Genomic DNA, 23441 nt, shown 5'->3' on the forward strand with positions numbered 1-23441 from the left:
ATAGATAAGGCTGCTATGAACATAGTGGAGCATGTGTCCTTGTTATATGTTGGAGCATCATTTTGGTATATGCCCAGGACTGATATAGCTGGGTCCTCAGGTAGTACAATGTCCAATTTTCTGAGGCATCTCCAGACTGATTTTCAGAGTGGCTAAACACCTTGCAATTCCACCAGCAATGGAGGAGTGCTCCTCTTTCTCCATATCCTCTCCAGCATCTGTTGTCACCTGAGTTTATGATCTTTACCATTCTGACTGGTGTGAGTTGGAATCTCTGGATTATTTTGATTTGCATTTTGTTGATGACTAAGGATGTTTCTTTAGGAATATCTCAACCATTCAATATTCCTCAGCTGAGAATTATTTGTTTGGCTCTGTACCACATTTTTAATAGGGTTTTTTGATTCTCTGTTGTCTAACTTCTTGATATATATATATATATATATGTATATATATATATATATATATATATATATATATATATATATGAATGATATCGCTCTATCCGATGAAGGATTGGTAAAGATCTTTTCCCAATTTATTGGTTGTCATTTTGTCCTAATGACAGTGTCCTTCATCTTACAGAAGCTTTGCAATTTTATAAAGTCCCGTTTGTCAATTCTTGGTCTTAGAGGATAAGTTATTGCTGTTCTGTTCAAGAAATTTTCCCCAGCGCCCAGGTGTTTGATGCTTTTCCCCACATTTTCTTCTATTAGTTTGAGTGTATCTTGTTTTATGTGGAGGGGCTTGAGCTTTGTACAGAGCAATAAGAATGGTTCAATTTGCATTCTTCTATATGCTGACTGCCAGTTGAACCAGCACCATTTGTTGAAAATGCTATCTTTTTCCACTGGATGGTTTTGGCTCCTTTGTCAAAGATCAAGTGACCATAGGTGTGTGGATTCATTTCAAGGTCTTCAGTTCTATTCCGTTGATTTACCTGCCTGTTTCTGTACCAACACTACACAGTTTTTTATCAATATTGCTCTGTAATACAGCTTGATGTCAGGAATGGTGATTCCCCCAGAAGTTTTTTTATTGTTGAGGATAGTTTTAGCTATCCTGGGTGTTTTGTTATTCCAAATGAATTTATAAATTGCTCTTTCTTACTCTATGAAGAATCGAGTTGGAATTTTGATTGTATTCCACTTGGAGTCCCATGGACACAGAAACCTAGTAGCAGTCTGGGACAGGATCCTTCCACATTCTGCTTGCTCCTGGAGCTGACCCTGTGCCACAGTTTTCTGTACCAGATCCTGCTGGGAGAATGCTGGTCTCCAGGAGTGCTCACACAGTGGCTTACAGGAAGGTCAAGTCACTGTCGGAGACAGCAAGACCAATTAACACCAGAGATAAGCAGATGGCAAGACACAAGGGCAAGAGCGTAAGCAACAAAAACCAAGACTACTGGCACTATCAGAACCCAGTTCTCCCACCAGAGCAAATACTGGATATCCAAACACACTGGAAAAGCAAGATTTTGACTTAAAAATCACAGTTCATTATGATGTTAGAGGACTTTAAGAAAGACATAAATAACTCTGTTAAAGGAATACTGGCAATAAAGGTAAGCAAGTAGAATCCCTTAATGAGGAAACATAAAAATCCCTTAAAGAATTACAGGAAAATACAATCGAACAGGTGAAGGAATTGAACAAAACCATCCAGGATCTAAAAATGGGAAGAGAAGCAATAAAAATATCACAAAGAGAGATAACCCTGGAGATACAAAACCTAGGAATTAAATCAGGGATCATGGAAGCAAGCATCACCAACATAATACAAGAGATAGAAGAGAGAATCTTAGGGGCAGAATATACCATAGAAAACATTGATACAACCAACAAAGAAAATGCAAAACACAAAAAGCTCCAAACCCAAACCATCCAAGAAATGCAAGACACAATGAAAATATCAAACTTAAGGATAATCAATGTAGAAGAGAGCAAAGATTCCCAACTTAAAGGGCCAATAAATATCTTCAACAAATTTATAGAAGACTTCCCTAACATAAAGGAAATGCCCATAAACATACAAGATGCCTATAGAACTCCAAATAGATTAGACTATAAAAAACCTCCTGTCACATAATAGTCAAAACACCAATGTACAAAACAAAGAAAGAATATTAAAATCAGTAAGGGAAAAAGTTCAAGTAACATATAAAGGCAGACCTATAAGAATTATACCTGATTTCTCACCAGAGATTATGAAAGCCAGACGATCCTGGACAGATGTCATACACACCTTAAGAGAACACATATATCCAGCAAAATCTCAATTAACATAGATGGAGAAACCAAGATATTCCAAGACAAATCCAAAGTTACACAATATCTTTCCATATATCCAGCCCTTCAAAGGATAATAAATGGAAAACTCCAACATAAGGAGGGAAACTACACCCTAGAAAAAGGAAAAAAGTAATCTAATTTCAACGAACCCAAAGAAGATGGCCACACAAATATAATTCTACCTCTAACAACAAAAAAACAGGAAAAACAATCATTGGTCCCTAATACCTCTCAATATCAATGGACTCAATTCCCCAATAAAAATACATAGACTAATAGACTGGATACATAAAGAGGACCAGCATTTTGCTGCATACAGGAAACACACCTCACAGACAAAGACAGACATTACCTCAGAGTAAAAGGCTGGAAAACAATTTCCCAAGCAAATGGTTTAAAGAAACAAGCCGGAATATTCATTCTAATATCCAATGTAATGGACTTTCAACCAAAAGCTATCAAAAAACACAAGGAAGAAGACTTCACATTCCTCAAAGTTAAAATCCACAAAGATGAACTCTCAATCCTGAATATCTATGCTTCAAATGCAAGGGCACCTACATTCATTAAAAAAAAAAGCTTTACTAAAGCTCAAAGCACTCATTGCACCTCACACAATAATAGTGGGAGACTTCAACACATCACTCTCATCAATGGACAGATTATGGAAATGAAAACTAAACAGAGACACGTTGAAACTAACAGAAGCTATGAACCAAATGGATTTAACAGATATTTACAGAACATTTCATCCTAAAAGAAAGGAATATATCTTCTTCTCAACACCTCATGGGACATTCTCTAGAACTGACTATATAATTGGTCACAAAACTGGTCACAATAGATACAAGAAGACCAAAATAATCTCATTCATCCTATAAGACAACTATAGACTAAGGCTATTCTTAAATAACAATAAAAAACAATAGAAAGCCTATATACACATGGAAACTGAACAATGCTCTGCTGAATGATAATTTGGTCAAGGAAGAATAAAGAAAGAAATTAAAGAGTTTTTAGAAATTAATGAAAATGAAGGTACAACATACCCAATTTTATGTGATACAATGAAAGCAGTGCTAAGAGGAAAATTAATAACTCAACAACACCTGAAAGCTCTAGAACAAAAAGAAGCAAATACACCCAAAAGGAGTAGACAGCAGGAAATAATCAAACTCAGGGCTGAAATCAACCAAGAAGAAACAAGAGGAACTATACAAAGAATCAACAAAACTAGGAGCTGGTTCTTTGAGAAAATCAACAAGATAGATAAACTGTTAGCCAGGCTAACCAGAGGACATAGAGAGAGAGTATCCAAATTAACAAAATCAGAAATAAAAGGGAGAAAAATCAACAGAATCCGAGGAAATTAAAAAATGATCAGATCCTACTACAAAAGCCTATATTCAAGAAAACTGGAAAATCTGGAGAAAATGGACAGTTTTCTAGACAGATACCAGGTACCAAAGTTAAATCAGGATCAGATAAATCATCTAAACAGTCCCATAACTCCTAAAGAAATAGCAGCAGTCATTAAAAATTCTCCAAACCAAAAGAAGCCCAGAACCAGATGGGTTTAGTACAGAATTCTATCAGACCCTCATAGAAAACTTAATACCAATACTGTCCAAACTATCCCACAAAATAGAAACAGAAAGAAACACTACCTGATTCCTTCTATGAAGCCACAACTACCCTTATACCTAAACTACACAAAGACCCAACAAAGAAAGAGAAATACTCAATAAAATTCTTGCAAACCAAATCCAAGAACACATCAAAATGAGCATCCATCATGATCAAGTAGGCTTCTCCCAGTGATGCAGGGATGGTTCAATATACAGAAATCCATCAATGTAATGCACTACATAAACAAAATCAACAAAAAACCACATGATCATCTCATTAGATGCTGAGAAAGCATTTGACAAAATTCACCCCTTCATGATAAAAGTCTTAGATAGATCAGGAATGCAATCCCCATACATAAACATAGTAAAAGCAATATACACAAACCAGTAGCCAACATCAAAGTGAATGGAGAGAAACTTGCAGCAATCCCACTAAAATCAGGGACGAGACAAGGCTGCCCACTCTTTCCCTATTTATTCAATATAGTACTCGATGTCCTAGCCAGAATAATCAGACAACAAAAGGAGGCTAAAGGGATACAAATTGGAAAGGAAGAAGTCAAAACATCACTATTTGCTGATGATATGATAGTTTACTTAAGTGACCCCAAAAGTTCCACCAGAGAACTACTAAACAAGATAAACACTTCAGCAATGTGACTGGATATAAAATTAACTCAAACAAATCAGTAGCCTTCCTCTTCTCAAAGGATAAACAGGCTGAGGAAGAAATTAGCAAAATGACACCCTTCACAATAGTCACAAATAATATAAAATACCTCAGTGTAACTCTGACCAAGCCAGTGAAAGATTTGTATGACAAGAACTTCAAGTCTCTGAAGAAAGAAATGGAAGGAGACCTCGGAAGTTGGAAAGATCTCCCATGCTCATGAATTGGCAGGATTAATATTGTAAAAATGTCCATCTTGCTAGTAGCAATCTATAGATTCAAGCTGTATTGTTTTTAAATGTTTGCTTCTTACGTTTCAATTATGTGTCTGTGTTTGGATGAACACCTGAGTGTGCGGGTACTCACAGAAATCAGACAAGGGTTTCTGTGCCCGTGGAATTAAACCCCCAATGTAGATGCAGGAAATAGAAGTTGGCCCTCTTTAAAAGTTACCCTAACTTGTGTAGTGTCTCTCCAGTCCCTCGTGTAGTATTTTAGGTATATTATTTTTCAGTGAATGTTGAGGTTTTGAAAGAATAAATTTTAAGACCTCAATGGTTTTAGAAGATGATACATCTGCATTATTTAACTTAGGCACATTTTGCACAGTAAATCATATGATTATATTAAAAGTTGGATTCATCTAACCAAAGCCATTTGTATGGTTGCCTGATTTGAGAACCCACAAGAGTCACAGCAAACAGCAGAAATTAAAGATTAACAATATAGCACTCAGTGCTCTCGCTCCAAAGCTATTGAACTAAAAGAAATGTGTGACAGAAATGTTGACGCTCTTAATGTCTGCAGTCTCTACAAGGACATTTGCAAGTGGACATATGGGAGGACATGCACAGCTTTCTCTTGTCATATAAGCACCTAGAATCAGAAATACACAAAAGTAGAAACAAAACAGAAATGAGAATCAAATCAAAAGCTGGGATTTCAGTTAATTTCTTTGAAAGAAGATCAAATCCACTGTGCAATAACTAATATCTATTAAACTCAAGGTCAATGATTCAGTATTTTAAAATAACTTTTAAAGTCCATTCATGCTTACACAATGCATGGAAAGGTTGTTTGATTCTGTCTCTGTTCTTATTTTTCCTTAACCACAAGTCATGATCAGAGAAGCCAAAAGCTTTCCTGGCTTTGAATCAGTTGACAAATGTGACATTCAAATTTGCACAGTGTAAACCCAACACTGAGGGGAGTGGGGGCAAATATTAGGCTGGTACTTCAGCCTTTACTGCCAACAGAAGGCAGCTGACCAAGGCTGGGAAGTAGCAGCTATGCAGGCAGCAAAATGTAGTGGCCAGGGTGTTCAGTCCGAGGGCAAGGCTTTGTACTCAGCTGTGCCGGACTCTCCACACTTTAGAGGAAAGGACAATTTATCATGACCTTGGGCTTGGAATCCAAAACGTTCACAAGGGAAACATCAAACAGGGCAGAGTTTAGGTCCATTCTCTATGGCTCATCTATTGGACAAACTAGAAAGTTGTTTATTCTGCAGTTCATTATAAAAGCCTGCTTTCAGATGTAGTTCTTGTCTAACCTGAATACCATATGTGGCTATTTTTAATTTTTGATGAATGAAGAACTTACAACTAATACACAGCATTTATTATCTCAGGAGAAATGGACTTGTAATATACATTCAAATACTTTTCTTTTTCCATACTACTTTCAAAGACATGTACTCTATTCATAGCAAAAAGCCTACTTACTGAAGGACTTCAGATAAAACCCTGATATTTCTTACTGTGTGCTTCTAGTAGATAAAGTTACCAGGTTCATCCTGCATCAAATTATAAATTGACATGAGCACCCTCCCATTAGATCCCAGGAAATTAAAAGTATATGAGAGGTCGTCAAAGAGCTACTTAGCTCTTGTACCCTCTGTCTTAGTCTAGTTGCTGTCGCAGAACACATGCTTTCTTGGCCCCGAGGTTCCCTGCGAGCATCTCACTTCATGCTGCTATCCATCAGTATACCTCTATATCCCACTCATTATTCATTCCTTTTGTGGGACTCAGTAAGACCTATATCATGCCTACACATTCATCTTCTAGCAACACAGGAACATGGGATTCGGACTCCTATTGAACAAAGTTTTGTGTTTTTACAGGTTGAAATAGGAGCTTGTGGGTAATTCTCTCCCCGTCTCTTTGCCATGGAGTGATCTGAGAAGCACTCACTATATGACTGAGAAGTCATTATATGACTGGAAGGAGAAAAAATATTTTCAGTCTTCGGCAATTTTTCCTTAGTCCAGTCTTGATACAGGTCTTTTACATAATATGAATAGCAAGACCTAAGACACAATGAGGAATGTGTCCTTCTAAAACAAAACGTATTAAGGCTTGATCTATGATTTCTGAGAAGCGACATTCTGTTAATGGATGCCCACACAAACCCACTAGAAGCCTTCTGGATTGCTTTCTTTTTGAACCTTACTAACATGCTTACATCACTTCATAAAGTATTGTCTTTTAGGATCAAACCTCTTTATCATGCCTTCTCTTTCTTTGCTTCAGTGTATGGGGTAAGAGCAACTTTCTAATCAAATGTCACCCTCATTAAATGTCTTTACATCATGTCACTGCATGTCATGAGGTCTGTCCATTAAACCCAAGAAAATATTTGCTGTGAAAGACAAAGCAACAATGAAAACAATGAAGTACAAAGGAATAAAGATCCAGGATGTTATTGCTTTATTTAAATTGAAAGTTCCATTTTTCTGTATGGACTACACCTGTGTGTATGGACATATTTTATGCGTGTGTACAGGGGAGGGGGGACATGTGCACCTGTGTGCACATGTAAGGGGAAGCCCAAGTTTTGTGTTCAGAATCATCCTTGCTTGATCTTCTTTCTCAGTCAACCCCAGAGCTCACCGGGTGGCTGGTATTGATAGTCAACTTGTACCATGATGCCCTGTCTCTGCCCGCTGAGGCTGGAATTACTACAGTCCAGCCTTCACGTCCACTCACCATTTGCATGGGCTATGTAGACCTAGACTTCACGTCTCACATTTGCTGGGTAAATGCTTTAACCACTGATCTATCTCTCCGACCCTATAACGGCTGTAGAACTCTCTTTATGCTTGGCCTGGTGAAGTTATTATTATAACAATGAGGAAACTCTTGCCAGAGAAGGGAAGTGACCTGTCTCAAGTTGCCGACCAGCTGGTGGCAAGGTTTTGGTGACCACAGATCACCCTCAGTATCAAAACTCCGTTCCTTAAATTTCATCACAACATTGAATCATGACCAGTGATATCTCATCCATTAGGCAGTTTTGGCAAACAGTATGAAGAATGAGTCATCCGATTTTCTGAGTTAAAAGAGGAGACGCACTAGACCCTATTTCCCTGTTCTGTTTTTCTCCCTCTTTTTGGTTGTTAATTGCTTTTAAAAGATGCTCCGATTCCCAAAATACGGTCGTCACATCATTGTATATAAATATTCTATCAGCCTGTTAACGATCTCTCTCTCTCTCTCTCTCTCTCTCTCTCTCTCTCTCTGTGTGTGTGTGTGTGTGTGTATATATAAAACTTATTTTGAATCAGTTTCCCAGAGCCCAATATTTCCAAGTGACTAGTACATGTTTTACTTGTTTGTGTCAACATTGTGTGTCTTGCACAGTCATAATCCACCTTCGCTTTCACAGCAGGCTCTATAACAGTTTCTGTAGACTAGCTGGCCAGTGAACGAAGCCAGAACCCTCTTGTTTCTGCATCTTTAATATGGATTTATAGACATGTCACAGGCATATTCAGATTCAGATCTCCTCTGCATTGCAAATACTATTTAGACCACATCGTCTTTCAATCCCTCAAATTCTGTTTATTGAAATGGAGAACCAGAGGACAAGAGTTTGGGAAATGTAATGACAGCAGCGTTTGAGCACCTGTCTGAATAGAAGCTAGGCTCCAATCCATCTACCCCGCCCCCCTCATATTTAAGTGCATGAAGGGATTTTAGGCAGCTTGGGTTTTTAAGTCCAGCAAACAAAAGTGCCCTTTGGATCACATAATTAACAGGCTCAACGTAAATACCTCATCCTAACAGGATTTCACTTTTACCTTTATAAACTGTCATTTGTCTATGGGCCACGTCTGTTCCCTCCCTACCTAGACACACTCCTTTGTCTTTGCTTACCTTTCTGGGACAAATAGCACTTCCTCCTCTCTCCTGTCCCCTTTCTCTTCTCCTCTGTCCTCTAACTCCTGTCTTGTCACCTTTTCCCTGCCCTCTGTCCCTTTGGGCCAAATAAATCTTTCTGTTGACAATTTGGTCTTGGGAGTCTTGAGTCAATACTGATCCTCTCACACTTAGCTCCAAAACACATGCCAATGTGATTTAAAGAGCGTTTGCTGCAGGCCACCATGTGTTAGAACCAGGCCAGCAGGAACAGGAGCATCATGCTGACAATCTTTTTAAATTCTTTCACTGCACACATTTCTTCACCTGCCACTATGGGTATCTGAATGTCAAAAGCTCCTTCAGGAGACAGGCACAGTGTTCTTCAGTTAACCCTTTACATGAAGTCCTTACAGCCTCTAAAGTGGCTGTGGGTCATGACTCCTTTAGAGGTCATGGATCTGATATCCTGAATATCGAATATTCATATTATGATTCATAGCAGTAGAAAAATTGCAGTTATGAAGTAGCAATGAAATAATGTTGTGATTGGAGGTCACCCTGACATGAGGAACACTATTAAAGGGTCACAGCATTAGGAGTGTTGAGAAGCACTGTTCTAAGGTTAGGAATCATGTAAGTTCAAGTTTGAACAGTACTCTATTCCTTAGGGTCCAACATACTTCACAATGCACCCATTAAGAATGAGCGCCTTTCACATACCACCCTGAACATGATACCTTGCACACACTGCCCTGCATACAGTACAAGGTCAGCATTTAATAAATGTGTGTTGTTGTCTTGCCTCTTGCCTTGCTGAATAGCTGATTTCAAATTCTTTGGATACTTCCTTGATTTTCCTTACTGTTCTGGTACTCAATGAGAATCCAGCTCTAGGGAAATGGATCAGATTAGCTATCCTTCTTTGGCCTCACTAAACTTCTCAGCCTATGAAAATCATGTTATCTACAACCATGTATGTGACATCCCTCTAAGTACTTAATGAACATTGAACATTTATCCTGATTTCTGGTCTTAGATATTGACTGGAACTCTCTCAGAAGAGGTTGTTTTCTCAGACTATTCCCAAAACTTTGCTAGGTCCTCCCTCACAGGACTAGAATTATCTCAAAGAATCTTTTATCTAGCTAAAAATCAATTCCTTGTCATTAAAATCTGACTCATGGAGATGCTAAAGTCACCAAGCAGCAGGGCAGTTCAGAAGGGAGAAGGGATGGAGTGACCCAGTAAGTCCCTAGGAAGGCCACAAGTTCTCACAAAACATCAAAGTGCAGAGAGGCAATTTCCCTCAGTTATTGCAGAGTGACTGCATCTTTAAACACTTCTTTGATGCAGCAGAACTGGGGGCTGCCTTTTTCCCCTTTGTTTTATGCCCTGGAAGTATGTTGATACAAACCATGGAAGGTCTTCCTCAGTCTTTATTATTCTTGAGATTTTAGATGAACTGGTTTGATCAATATGCATTGCTTATACTTCAAGCAATGCATATATTCTGATTGTTATTTAAAACATTTAATCAGGTGGGGGCCGTGAAAGTGGCTTAGAGGTTCATAACTATTTCTGATCCAGAGAACCCTAGTTCGGTTCCCAGCATCTCCATGAATTAACTCACAGTCACCAATTGTGACTCCAGTCCAGGAGATATGAAATTCTCTTGGCCCATTTGGGCTCTTGAATTTATATGGTCCACACACAGAACACACAACACACATTACAAGTGTATAAACAAACTTTCAAAGGCATTTTTCTCTCTATCCCCAATCCCACCAAAATCCCTCTCTTCCCTGACAGGAAATACTATTAAAGGTTTATTGTATCTTGTTCCTGTCAGTTTTTATTGCTGTTGTTGTTACTTTTTCTACATTTTATGATATCTTGTTTTTCTTGAGGAATTCTATTATCAGTGCATATATGCCATGGATTTTAAGGGTTTCACAACTCATCACCAAAAGGCTATGATAATCTAACTCTGTTCTCATTGGTAGACATTCAGTCTGTTTCTAAGTTTTTGCTGTCAAACACTGTCAGAGTTAAATGAAGGGTTCACAGTTGGTCTTCACTGTTGTCTTGAAGTATGAGTTTTTGGAGTTCTCTCTCTCTCTCTCTCTCTCTCTCTCTCTCTCTCTCTCTGTGTGTGTGTGTGTGTGTGTGTGTGTGTGTGTGTGTGTGTAAGAGAGAGAGAGAGAGAGAGAGAGAGAGAGAGAGAGAGAGAGAGAGTGAATGCAGTGTCCTCATAGACAAGAAGAGTGTATCATTTACCCTGGAGTGAAGTTACACAGCCTGGTATCGACACTAGGCAAGGGAAACAAGCCTGCTTTAACCACCAAGCTTCTCTTGAATACTTCTAATATGAAAGACCTCTTTTAAGTGCTGGTGACCCAACCAACTACAACAGTCATGGTCCTTACCCTTATTCAATTTATAGTCTAGCCAAGAATAACAGGATATTCCATGAATGAGAGACATTTATACAATGAAGTGAAGGTAGTCACACAAGGGACATTATTTTACACACAATGGCTATGGAGAAGACCTCTGGCAAGGAGACATTAGAGACCTAAAGAAAATTCTATTGTGATGTACATGTCTGTAGCTTGTAGGATTTCAAGCTGAAGAATCAGTGAGAGGCTAATTACTAGAAAACAACACAGAATTATTTTGGTTACAAGTTATTCTTTCTGTAAGTTGGTTGTTCAAACACTTTTTCTATGTTCCCACTGAGATATTAGTTCTTTCCCTCATAAAAAAGGAGTTTAATATAACCATTAAAACAACCATTCTTTGCCTTTTGTGATGCAAATATCTTCTTGTAGGTTTTTTTTTTTAACAAGAATTTCATGATCTGCATTTCTTGGTGGATTTAGTTGGATTTTCTCGTGAAATAGAGGCCATAACCATTTGTGTCCCTCTGGTATCCATAAGGGAGCTCTAATTTAGAATTTTATCCCAGAAAATTGCTGGACACACCAACAGCTGCTAGTCCTACCCTTCCCCGGTCTCATACACAAACTCTCTAGATACTTGCCACAAACAGTGTGGTTGCTTTCCTTCGGCCAATGAAGGAATGAGATTTGGTTGGATTCACTGGGGTTTCCAGAAAACCTCAGGATGGCTGTATTTCTGGACTAATCTCTGGGTGCTTTAGAAATGATTAGTGAATGAATTAGTTTATAGATTGTTCTCCACACAGATTCCACTGAAGTATGCCAACTTAATACAGTGTGTATTGAGGAATTGACTCCTGAAAGTCTGTGGACAGCTGAGAGTCAGGAGCATGGTTTGAGACACACTCTACCTTGGTGAATCTGCAGGTGGGATGCATTAGCTTTGAAGTCAAGCCTTGGGCATGATTCTTAGGCATATCTAAAATGAGGAACAACAGTAGAGTTTCCTGAAAATATGTAATCCTTGTATCAAAAATTAACCCAGGAGTTTCTGGGGTGAGCCCTGGAATCTATTTCCAAAGCTTATGGATAACCAAAGTGTGTTACTGTGCTTGAGAAGTTTGAATTCAAACATTGAGCTCACACTGCAAAGATTATTGGGCCACCTCATCTGTCCCTTCCAAAAGAGCTTCGGAGCCCTTGATTGTGATGAGTCACTCATTTTTATGTGAACTCCAAGTGGCAAAAGTTGTATTTGAAGAACCAAGTACATACATTTAGCCACATTCTTCTGGCAATGAAATTCTGTTTGCTTCATAAGGACCCAAGAGTCTTCTTAGGTCGTTCATCTGCACACTACTCCATGTCCATGAACTTGACAAAAAATTTTATCATTTAATGTGGGGCATTTTAACTTGTCATTCTTTTCTTTATTTCTACTATTTTGTTATTTTCTAAGAAGAGGGAATAGTTTCCACTTACCCTTCATAACATCCAGCAGGATGAAGAACAATATTGAAAACAGAAGAGTGGCTTTTAAACATATACTATGTGACCTCATACTCTCCAAATCATGAAACATAAGCCATTGGTGTCTTCTAAGAGCAGTGGATAATTTGTTTCTCTATGCACTATCCATAAGGGCAGATAGCTTAATAAGGATGGCCATAAAAAGAAAACCAATTCTAAAGAGAAATACCAGAATATCCTTATATTACCCAGTGTGATAAACTATTCAGATGAATTCAAACTGGCATGTTTCAGAAACAGTGTACATATGAAAATTCAACTCCTGTAAAACATAAAGCAATTCTGTTCTTAAAAGACCAGATTAGGGAGGGAGTGGTAAGTGCAGGAGGCGTGCAGAGGAGGGTTTTGGGATGCCTCTGTGTTTTTATGACCCTACAAAATTCACTGTAGGAGTATGTCATTCCAACCCAATCACAAGACAGGAAAACACTGTCCTTTGACCTAGCTTTCAGACAACTGCAGAACCAAGTTTATGATTCTTTCAGGAATCTGTGATTCACTTTGGACAAATGAAAGGCCAACACAGATGTCAGGCTTTCTGAAACTTAGCAGCCCACATTTCAGACCTCCAGCTAAGAAACCCTGATTTCCAGAATTCATCCTCAGGACAGCAGGAGATTGGCCTACCTTCTCCATCACTCAGTTTCTCTGTCTCTTTCTCTCTGTGTGTGTGTCTCTCTCTGTCTCTTTGTCTTCCTCTCTCTCTATCAAGAATGTCAAAATACGCACCACACTTTCTTTTCCTTCTGGATTTCTGAGGAGGCTCTATCATGTTACTTAGCTCTGGATGCCATTGTGTGGCTAACACAATGGAGTCACAGGAAGAACTGAGGTTACTTAGGATGACAGAGGGCATGGGGACTCTTATGACTCCTACTCCTAGCTCTCCGCAGTGCATAGAGTCAACACTTAATTTTTACTTATGTCCTCTTCACTGCTTCCCAGCATCTGCCTCATTACCCTATCCTGATTCTTCTTTACAACTTCTAAAGAGCTCTCCACGAATGACTCACCTGCTTTCTAGTTCCTGTCCCAAGCTCTACTTCTAAAAATTCTGGGCTCATAAAATGTTTAAAGGGGAGTTTTAAGAATTCTGTTACTTGGTCTGTGTCTAGCAACAGTATCAAGCTTTTGCTGTATTAGTATTTTGTTTCCTTTGAAAATATTACTACAAGGAATAGACTTCGGTGTCAAAGTAAGGAGATAAAGGATATTCATATTTCAATGATCTCAGAATCCATTCAATATACCTAATCTTTTCTCATCTTCAAAATTCGCATGCCGTGTTCTGGATCTGGAACTCTTTCTCTAGGAAACTCTAGTCTATTCTCAGTTGAAAATCTTTTTCCAGCCTGCCCTACTAATCAGTGTTGAATATCCTTCATGAAGCCTCACTATACAATGAGACTTCTCTAGCCCGTTAGGTAGATTATGAACCCCGGAGGATTATGTAGACTTTTCAGGACATTTCTGGACCTGCAGAACCTAGAATTCTGTCTGACACATAGCACAATATAGTTTTAAATTAAAACAAGTAAACATGTATGATGTTCGCAAACTGGAAGGTGCATTATTTATCAGTGATTCATTCTAGGAAGTTCAGGAAAATATGGACCCCTGGGCAATATTTATTTGCAAGTTCTTTATTCCTAGACTCTGCCAGGCTGTTCTCTGACACTGCTGTAAAGTGATGTTGGGGCAGAGGCATAACCCCGCATTTGCTAAGATCTTTCATTCACATCCTTAGATGGTGTGATGATCATAGTCATAAGCTGTGTCCCATTTACTGATTCCTGAAGCAAAACATGCTCAGGCAGTATGGAAAGCATCTGCACTCCTCTCCCCCAAATGCAGGCTAATGCTATATCAATTGAGACCAGGCTCTGGAACACAGCTTCTTATTAATGTTCAGCAAAGCGCCCACCTTCCTCTAGATTGAATTCACCCCCTCTTCTATGGAGAGCCATAGCTCTATCCTTTATCTAGGCTGCCTCAATTAGTTAGAATAGCTATGATGTCACATAGACATGTCACATGTCACAATATACTGGAGTTCTTGGTTGGCTTCCAAGGCTTTCCACAATTTTAACCCTTGTTGATATTCTCAGTTGGATCTCACAAAATCACAGAAATGTGATCATCTCCCCTGGGGCAGAAGTCTGCCTTAGACATTGTGGGTTAGAAGTCAGAGACACAGTGCCCAGAGAATAACTGACGTCCAATAAATGTTTCAAGATTATTTACAGTTGATATCCTGCAGTGGGAGTGAGTCAAGGTGGAAAAAGAATTTTATTATTGTCTTCAGTCCAGAGCTACATGCAAGAGATTGAAGAAAGGCAGTATGAGCCTGAAATCATTGATTGGCAGTTAATGTAGATATATTAATTTTTATTTTATGTGTTTGTTTTGTCTGTATGCGTGTTTGCATACCATGTACATGATTGGTGCCCACAGATGTGAAAATAAGGTGTCAAATCCCCTGGAACTTGACTTATAGACAATTGTGAGCTGCTGTGTGGTGCTAGGAATTGAACCTGAGTCCTCTGAAAGAACAACAAGTACTCTTAACTGCTGATCCATGTACCTAGGGCCCCACTGGCAGATAATGTAAAGAAATTTACAAATATACTTGTTAGCAAGAAGGATAAGATACTCATAACTTGAAAGTCCATAATGTTATGTATTGTGTGTTGTGTTGACGTTATGCTGATTAAATTTCTCATATACAAATGGCTGACAATTCAGAAGGAAATGATTCAGGTTGTGGTGGAGCTTGTGCTTTGGAAACTGGAAGGATAGGTGACATCTAGAGTTGAAGCTACTTCACTTCTCCATTGGCCTCTTCAAGACATAGGATTTCAAGTTGCCTCAAAGAGCAGACACTGGCTAGAACCAATCCTCTCAGAAGCTTCTGTGTCTGTCTGAAGACATAGCCTTTTAGGTGACAGGAGAGCAGCCCATGGTGAAGAAGAAAAGATCTCACTGAGCAGTATAGTATGGTAAGCAACAAGGATGCTTACACATGGATTCAGAGAGAGCCATAGCCCTGCAGCCACCTCAGGAACTCTTTCAGAAAACAACAAACAAAATGATCTCTGGAGGCATGGCTGTGGACCATGCCTCCAGAGAAACTCTTATGTAACTAATAGGCATATCAGTTAAAAGAACAAAACCAAAACTATAAAGACAAATTTCAGAGTTGCAACCCAGGCAGTGTGGTTTGTGCTTTGTATTACTCAAAGAAATTCATTTGCTCTGACTCCAAAGAAGAAGACTGCCTAATCCCCTGGGCTCTACCACTTGGTAGAAAAGAGGGCAAAGCACAACAGGACTAAGACAGGGTAACTTCGACACCTGCACTGTGCTGGCCAATCAAGAAATAGGAACAGTGTGAAGAACTAGTTCTGTCTCTAGAGAAAGAAGCAAATGCTGTGGCTTATGGTACTCATCTTCAGAAGATGCCTTCAAGTACATCTGGTACCTTCGGAAGGTGCGTCTAAGTCTTAGCTGATGGAGATAAGGCATGTGTCTTTGCTATTTTCACTGAACTTTTCTCTGCTTCAATTTCAGCTGTAAGAGAAGTGTTTGGGTGAAAAGTCCATCACTTTCCCTTAACATTTAATAATTTTGGAGACCATATCTTCATAATAAAGGTGTTTCTAGATAGTAAAGATTTTATCTGTAAAGACTTTCAACACAGGCTTTTGAGGGTGGAAAGTGTTCGTGTTTCTCTTCTTGGCAGGATGCTACCACCAGAACAGAACTGTAGACTTCATGAAATATCATTACCACCTTCCAAACATGCCCCCCCAAAAATTTTAAAATCTTATTTTGGGGGATGCTAGGGCCTATTGAGATGACTTAGTCTTTAAGCACACTTTTGCAGAGGGCCAATGCAGGTTAAGTTCCTCCTACATGGTAGCTTACAAACAATGGCATCTCAGTAGCTCACAAGTGTTGACATCTCCAATTCCAGGGAATCAAATGCCGTCTCCTTGAGTCCATGGTCACTGCATATACATGGTGCACATAAACACACATAGGGACACAAAAATACATATTTGCAAAAATATAACCAACCTTTTTTTTCAAAATGAAAGAAAAAGTAACATTGTAAAGTATATTTATTCTCAGCAAATATGTCTTCTGATAATAATCACTTCCTTCTTGAGTGTTAACAATAGTATAATTAATATAGAGTATTTGCTGTGTGGTATTTAATGGTCTGAAGGGTTTAATCTTTGCAGCATCCATAGAAAGTTGGTGCTGAGTATTGAAATTTTGCAGCTAAAGAAGTTGAGGTTCAGAACTTGCTGCGAGCTGTGTGACTTAGAACGGGTGGAGTAAAGTCAGTCTACTTTTGTCTAGGCAAATTTGGTATCAAGCCAATAATACAAAGAATTCAAATAGTCCAGAACTAAATTTAAGACTAGATATAGAAGTTTTAATGTCTAGTCATTTGCACGAATCTGCTACTGCCATTTTCTGCAATTCATCAGTCAACTTGATATTTGTAGACTGTCCTCGGACCTTTCAACAAGCAGAACTCTCTCACTGTGGAGTCCCATTCACTTTTGCCTCCCTTCCAGCTCTGAGCCATCTGCTCAAAGTATGGGAAAGACCTTGACATTCTGTTGAGCTCTCTCATTCACAAACCCAGGCAAGAGTGAGTTCAGCTTCTGTCCCTTTTCGCCCTTCCCCAATCTGCAAGCTATTTACAAGTCTATTGCCCACTGAGTAGAAATTTTACTAAATTCTCACTTGCAGTCTTTGTCCCTGTTTTCCCCATGTAAAAATCTCATAGCTGCCTGTAGTCACTCAGTAAATATTTATTCAGTGTGTGCTGGATACCAGCCACTGTTATATTTCTGGAGAGAAAAAAAGTGAATGGTACAACCCTACCCTTGGGCTCATAATTAATTAATAGGACTCACTGGGCAAAGATAACTTTCTTCCTTTCCACATGGCGGCAGAGAACCTTTGCTGTCTTCAGGTCCCAATTTCCAAATCTATCTTAAGTGCCTTCTCTGCTCTCTCTAAATCTTGTGGATTCTTCTCCAACCTTAGGCATTCCTTAGAGCTTAGGAGAGAAAGAAAATTAAGATGTTTAGAAGAATTCACTCTCTAGATGAGACCTCACAGAAGAATTTTATCATCTTCTTTACCATTTTATGAGCAGCAAGTTTTTGTCATTTTAAACAATGAGTAGATGACTTTTAAAATGTCTCAAGTGCATTCTGGTCCTATCCCAGACGTGCCAGCATTCCTGGCTTCATGCTAAATGTGATGTCAAGAAGCTGCCTGCCTGAAGCACATACTTTCTACCCAAGGCCAAAGTCACACTGCCCAGGCTCTCATGTCACAATGAGGTTATAATTTCTGTCTTCTCAAAGCTTGTTCTGGTTACCAGTGCACATCTTTCCATGAGATCATTTTCTCTACTAGCTTAGATTTGCCTGGATGTTTTACAAGCAAAGATCATAGCTTTTTATAGAATAGATTATGTTGCCTTTTATTTTTCTGGGAATCAAACTTTGTGCATAATAGACTAACCTTCTACCAAACCTAGCCTACATAATGTTATTATTATTGCTATTTAGAGCTTAACAGACATTTTTCCTTAATTAAAACTTTTTAAAATAGTACATGCTTTGAAAATATTAAATTTCATCTAAATTGAGAGGAAGAGAGAGAGAGAGAGAGAGAGAGAGAGATTCATTTCAAAGAGATTTAAGTAAAATTACCTTTCTTTTTAGTCATGTGTTCATCTGATGCTCCATTCTGTAGCCTGACACATAGTTGGCAAAACCTCAAGCTATTCTCCAAGGTAGGATTTGCCCCAGCAAATGCATACCTCATTTTTTTAAATCCATGAAAAATGCCTTTTTAAATTTTCTCTTGCTGTGCTAAGGTACCAAGACCAAGACCAGGGCAACTCATAGAAGTGTTCTTTATGGCTCACAGCTCCAACAGGTTAGAGTCTATGGTCATCATGGTAGAAAACATGGCAATAGGCAGACATGGTGCTGGAGAACTAAGAGCTTACATTTGATCTACCAGCATGAGGCAGAAATAGAACTAACTCAGAATGGCATGGACTTTGAAACTAAGACCACCCTTAGTGACATACTCTTCCAACAAGGCCACACCTCCTAGCTCTTCCCAAACAATTCAACTAGCTAGAGATCAAGCATTCAAACATGTGACCAATGGGGGCCATTCACTCCCAAACAGCACCAAAATCTTAGAAGGGGTTATGAGGAACTGTATTATATGCTGAAGTCCCCAAAGAGTCAATCCAAGTATAAAAGAAAGGTCTAAAGTGTTGTGGAAACATTGGGTAACTCAGAGGGCAAACTGACAATTCTATCACAAAAAGACCACAAGGTGACAATGAGCTATCTTAGTCATCCTTATTTCCTTATCCTTATTTCTTTCTAGAACTTTCTCTCAGAACTATCCATTAACTCCCCAAGGCTGTCAGCTGTATTATGCCCCTGTGATGTTAAAACTGTAACATTATAGAACATATTGCTATATTAGTACTTTTCAGTGCTTATTTGTTTTCTAGACAGGGTTTCATGTGTAGCTATGGCTGTCCTGGAGCTCATTCTGTAGATATGGCTGGCCACAAACTCACAGAGATTTGACCACCTCTGCCTCTCAGTGCTGAAATTAAAGGAGTGCGCCGCCACAATCCTGATATATTAGTACTTTTTAAATGTTATATTTACCTGTATCTACAAGCATCTGAAAAACAAAGTTTTTTGAAATAGAGTTGAAATTTATCAAGAGATTTTCATACAAATGTTAAACATAAGGGTTTAGAGAAAGACATTTAGGAAAAAAGTAAGACATAACTGAGAATGTGGATATTGGCTTCTTAAAGGAGACTCACCTATATTGTAATAAATAAATACCAAATGGCTTCTAGGCTTACATGTTTTATTTTTGCTTCAGATTTTATAATCCCTCATTCCGATATCTACTTATCAGCCCAGTTAATATACCCTAAAAGCTTCAGATGTGTTGTTGCTGGTCTCTGGTCTCCATCATCTCTGCTTCTCTGCACCATTCCTAATGCGGTGAATTGTCCTCATCTAACTATTAATGACAGATACCTTAACACGGCCCTGTGAGATCCTTCCTTTCCCTAAACAGCATTTGGTCCATCACCAAGTAGTGCATATTTAAAACCAAAGGCTTACTTTTAATGACATTTATTATTACCTTTATTTATTTGGTACGTGTGTTTGCATGTATGTGTATGCATCTGAGCATGTGTATGTGTGTGCATATATGTGTATTGTATGTGTCTTTGAGTGTGTATGTATGTTTGTGCATGTGTATATGCTTATTTGTGTGCATATTGTATATGCATTTGTATGAATGTATATGTCTCTGTATGTCTGTGTTTGTATATATGCATTTGTAAGTCTTTCAATGTGTGTGTCCTAGGTGCCTGTGTGTGAATATGCTTGTGTGTATGTACGTGCATGCATGCTAAGATGCAGGTAAGAGGTCTAAGTGCACCTCTCAGGAGCTGGTTCTTTCCCTCTACCATGTAGGTCCCAGGTGTGGAACTCAGGTCACCAGGACTGGTGGCAAGTACTACTGAGCTATCTCATTGGCCCTCAAGACACTTCTTGATTTCACCTTTTCTGTTTCTTATGCAGCATTCTGCTTCCTTGAGTAGTATAGTCACTTCTTTGCTGATATTTCTCCCTAATTCTTTCTACACTCTTCTTACTACCTAATCTCCTTCAAACATTATGTGAAATATCTAGAAACCCACTGATTGCTTAAGAGCACCCTTAATTCTATATTGCTTTTCTGACAAAACTTTCAGTATTACATATTACTTTTAAGTTCATGAATAAATTTTATTTTCTCATTAAAATTTGTTTCCTAATTTTTAAATCTATAAGGATAATAAAAATACACAATTTACAGGATTGCTATTAAGACCCAATTATACAAACACAAATGTCCTGGCACAGAGTAAATAGTATGTACAGTTTATTAAACACAGAGACCAATAAACTTCATCTGGAGCCTCATTTCTCTCTCTTGATTTTCCTCTATCATATTGTTTCCTTATATGTGCATATGTATGTACTAGAATGTGTTCCTGTGTGTATATACTCGTGTTCATGGAAAGGCCTGCATTCCCTGTCATGTGTTTCCCTCTACCTCTACCTTATGTTTTTGAAGCACAGTCTCTCATAGATCCTGCCTCTGCACCTTGAGCCCGGTTACAGTTAAGCACCGCAGCCATCACACTAGACACTCATCAGTGGTGCAGAGTGAGGTCTTTTACTGGTCAAGCCATTGCTCCAACTTCACCCCACCTCTTTTAAATACCCCCTTCCAGATTCTCTATGCTTAGAATCTCTGCCCAGATTATTAGCTTGTCTACTAGACGTTCTCATGTCCCAGCTCATCCCTGTTCTTTCTGCTCTTTCTCAGGTCCTCTGGCTTGCATGGGTCTGCATCAGATGGTCTCCTGAACTTAAAAGAAGTGGGCACATACCCCAATCCCTAACACACAAGCTACCTCCAGCTGATAACCACTTACAAATGGAAATTTCATTTTCTCCAAGGGAGTCTCACTAGGGAACAGAGTATGCAGTCCCAGCAGTAGGTGGCCAACAGAAAATAAACTCAATGGCACCTCTGGAGTTTTCTTGTCTCACAATGGCATGTCAGAGCATTTCCTTTCTTTAAATTTTATTTTATCTTAAAAGTCAAATGTGTCTGTGTGTGTGTGTGTATGTGTGTGTGTGATGTGTAGTTATAAGATGTACATGTATATGTATACTATGTATACAGTGTGTGCATGTTATATGATTGTATATGTATGTGATGTGTATGCATATGCTATGTATGTGTATGTGTGTGTAAATGTATATTCCAGGCAGTGGTGTGCATATCTTTAATCCCAGCACTTGTGTGGGCAGAGACCAGGAGATCTCTGAGTTTGAGGCCAGCCTGGTCTACAAAATTGAGTTTCAAGACAGCCAGGATAACGCAGAGAAATCTTTTATTAAAAAACAAACAAAATTTTATTTAATCTTATTTTTAATTTTATTTTATACTTTTTCTTTTCTCTTTTAATCCTACATGTCCTTTGTGTATATATTACAGCTTCCAATTAGGTGTTTTTTCGTTTTGTTGTTTTTGATTAAGTTATTTTTTTCTTGATAATCTTTTCCTTTTATTTTCGAGAGTATCTTTTTTCATTTCTTCCTTCCTTCCTTCATTCATGTTGTATCCAGTTTGTAGCCCCCACTCCCTCCTTTCTTCCCAGTCCTGCCCTCAAAAACCCTCCCCCATTACCTCTCCTCTCCTCAGAAAAGGTAAAGCTCCCTCCTCCCTGGGGTACCAGCATGCCCTGGGACATCAATGCAGGAGTAAGTGCATCCTTTCCCACTGAGCCTTGTCCAGGCTGTCCAGCTAAGGGAAGGGATTAAATAACAGGTAATAGAGTCAGAGACGGCCCCTGCTCCAATTGTTAGGGGATCCATGTAAAAACCAAATTGCACATCAGCTACAAAGGTATAGGGGCCTAGTCCAGCCCCTGCATACCCTTTGGATGGTGTTTCAGTCTCTATGAGCCATGGTTCCAGGTTAGTTGACTCTGTAGGTCTTTTTGTGATGTCCTTGCTCCCTCTAGCTCACTCAGTACTATCCCCTATCTTCAACAAGACTCCAAAGCTCTACCGGATGTTTCCATCTGCTGCTGGATGAAGCCTTTCAGGAGAGAGTAGACAGGCACTTGAGATTGGGGAGGCCCCCTGGGAGTCCATGGGGGTGACCCTAGCTGAGAATTCTATCAGGTGGATATGGAGACTGAAGTGGCCACCTCCTGTAGCCAGATGGAACTTCCAGTGGAGGGAGGGGGACACCAACCCACCCACAAATCTGCAACCCCAGATTTGTCCCTCCTACAAGATGTGCAGGAACAAAGATAGAGCAGAGATTGAGGAAATGGCCAACCAATGACTGACTCAACCTGAGACCCATCCCATGGGAGAGAGACAACCCCTGACTTGATTAATGATACTCTGCTATACCTTGCAAACAAATTAAGTTGTTTACTTACTTTAAATCCCGATGATTACAGTGACCCCTCCTGCCTTTCCTCCCAGTCCCTCCTTCTAACCACCCTTTCCCAGATCCACCCTTCCTCTTCTCCTTAGAAAAGAGGAGACCTTCCATGGATATTACATAGCCTTGGCAGATCAAGTTGCAGTAAGACCAGGCACATTTTCCTATATTGAGGCTAGGCAAGACATCCCAGTAAGGAGAAAGGGATCCAAAGGCAGGCAATGTAGTCAGAGCCAGTCTCTGTTCCCACTTTAAGAGTTCCACATGAAAATCTAGCTGCACAACTGTTACATATGTGCAGAGGGCGCACGTCCATCCCATACATGCTCTCTGGCTGACAGTTCAGTCTCTGTGAGACCCGATGGGCCCTGGTTAGTTGATTCTGTAGGTATTCTTATGGTGTTCCTAACCCCTCTGGCTCCTTTAATCCTTCCTCTCCTTTTCACTCGACTTCCCAAGCTCTACTTAATACCTGGCTATGGGTCTGTGCATCAGTTTTGATCAGTTGCTGGGTGAGGAATTTCTGATGACAGTTATGGTAGGCTCCTGTCTGCAAGTATAATAGAATATCATTAATAGTATTGGGATGGGCTCCCTTTTATGTCATGGGTCTCAAAGTGGGCAGTCACTGGTTGGTACTTCCTCAAATTCTGCTCCAT

General features: G+C 39.2%; 1 long non-coding RNA gene across 1 annotated transcript in view; it reads right to left on the reverse strand.

Annotated features, from left to right (window-relative positions):
* The window catches only part of LOC108351649 (uncharacterized), a 32967-nt gene extending 14979 nt beyond the window's left edge, over positions 1 to 17988 (reverse strand). The window contains exons 1-2 of the long non-coding RNA XR_001839246.3: positions 17838 to 17988; positions 17607 to 17752 (exon numbers count right to left, since the gene is read on the reverse strand). This is a non-coding gene — a long non-coding RNA (uncharacterized LOC108351649). The remainder of the gene's footprint in view (positions 1 to 17606; positions 17753 to 17837) is intronic.
* Positions 17989 to 23441: the final 5453 nt, after the last annotated feature.

Source organism: Rattus norvegicus, chromosome 8 (assembly GCF_036323735.1).
Source record: "Rattus norvegicus strain BN/NHsdMcwi chromosome 8, GRCr8, whole genome shotgun sequence".
In the NCBI taxonomy this organism is placed as follows: domain Eukaryota; kingdom Metazoa; phylum Chordata; class Mammalia; order Rodentia; family Muridae; genus Rattus; species Rattus norvegicus.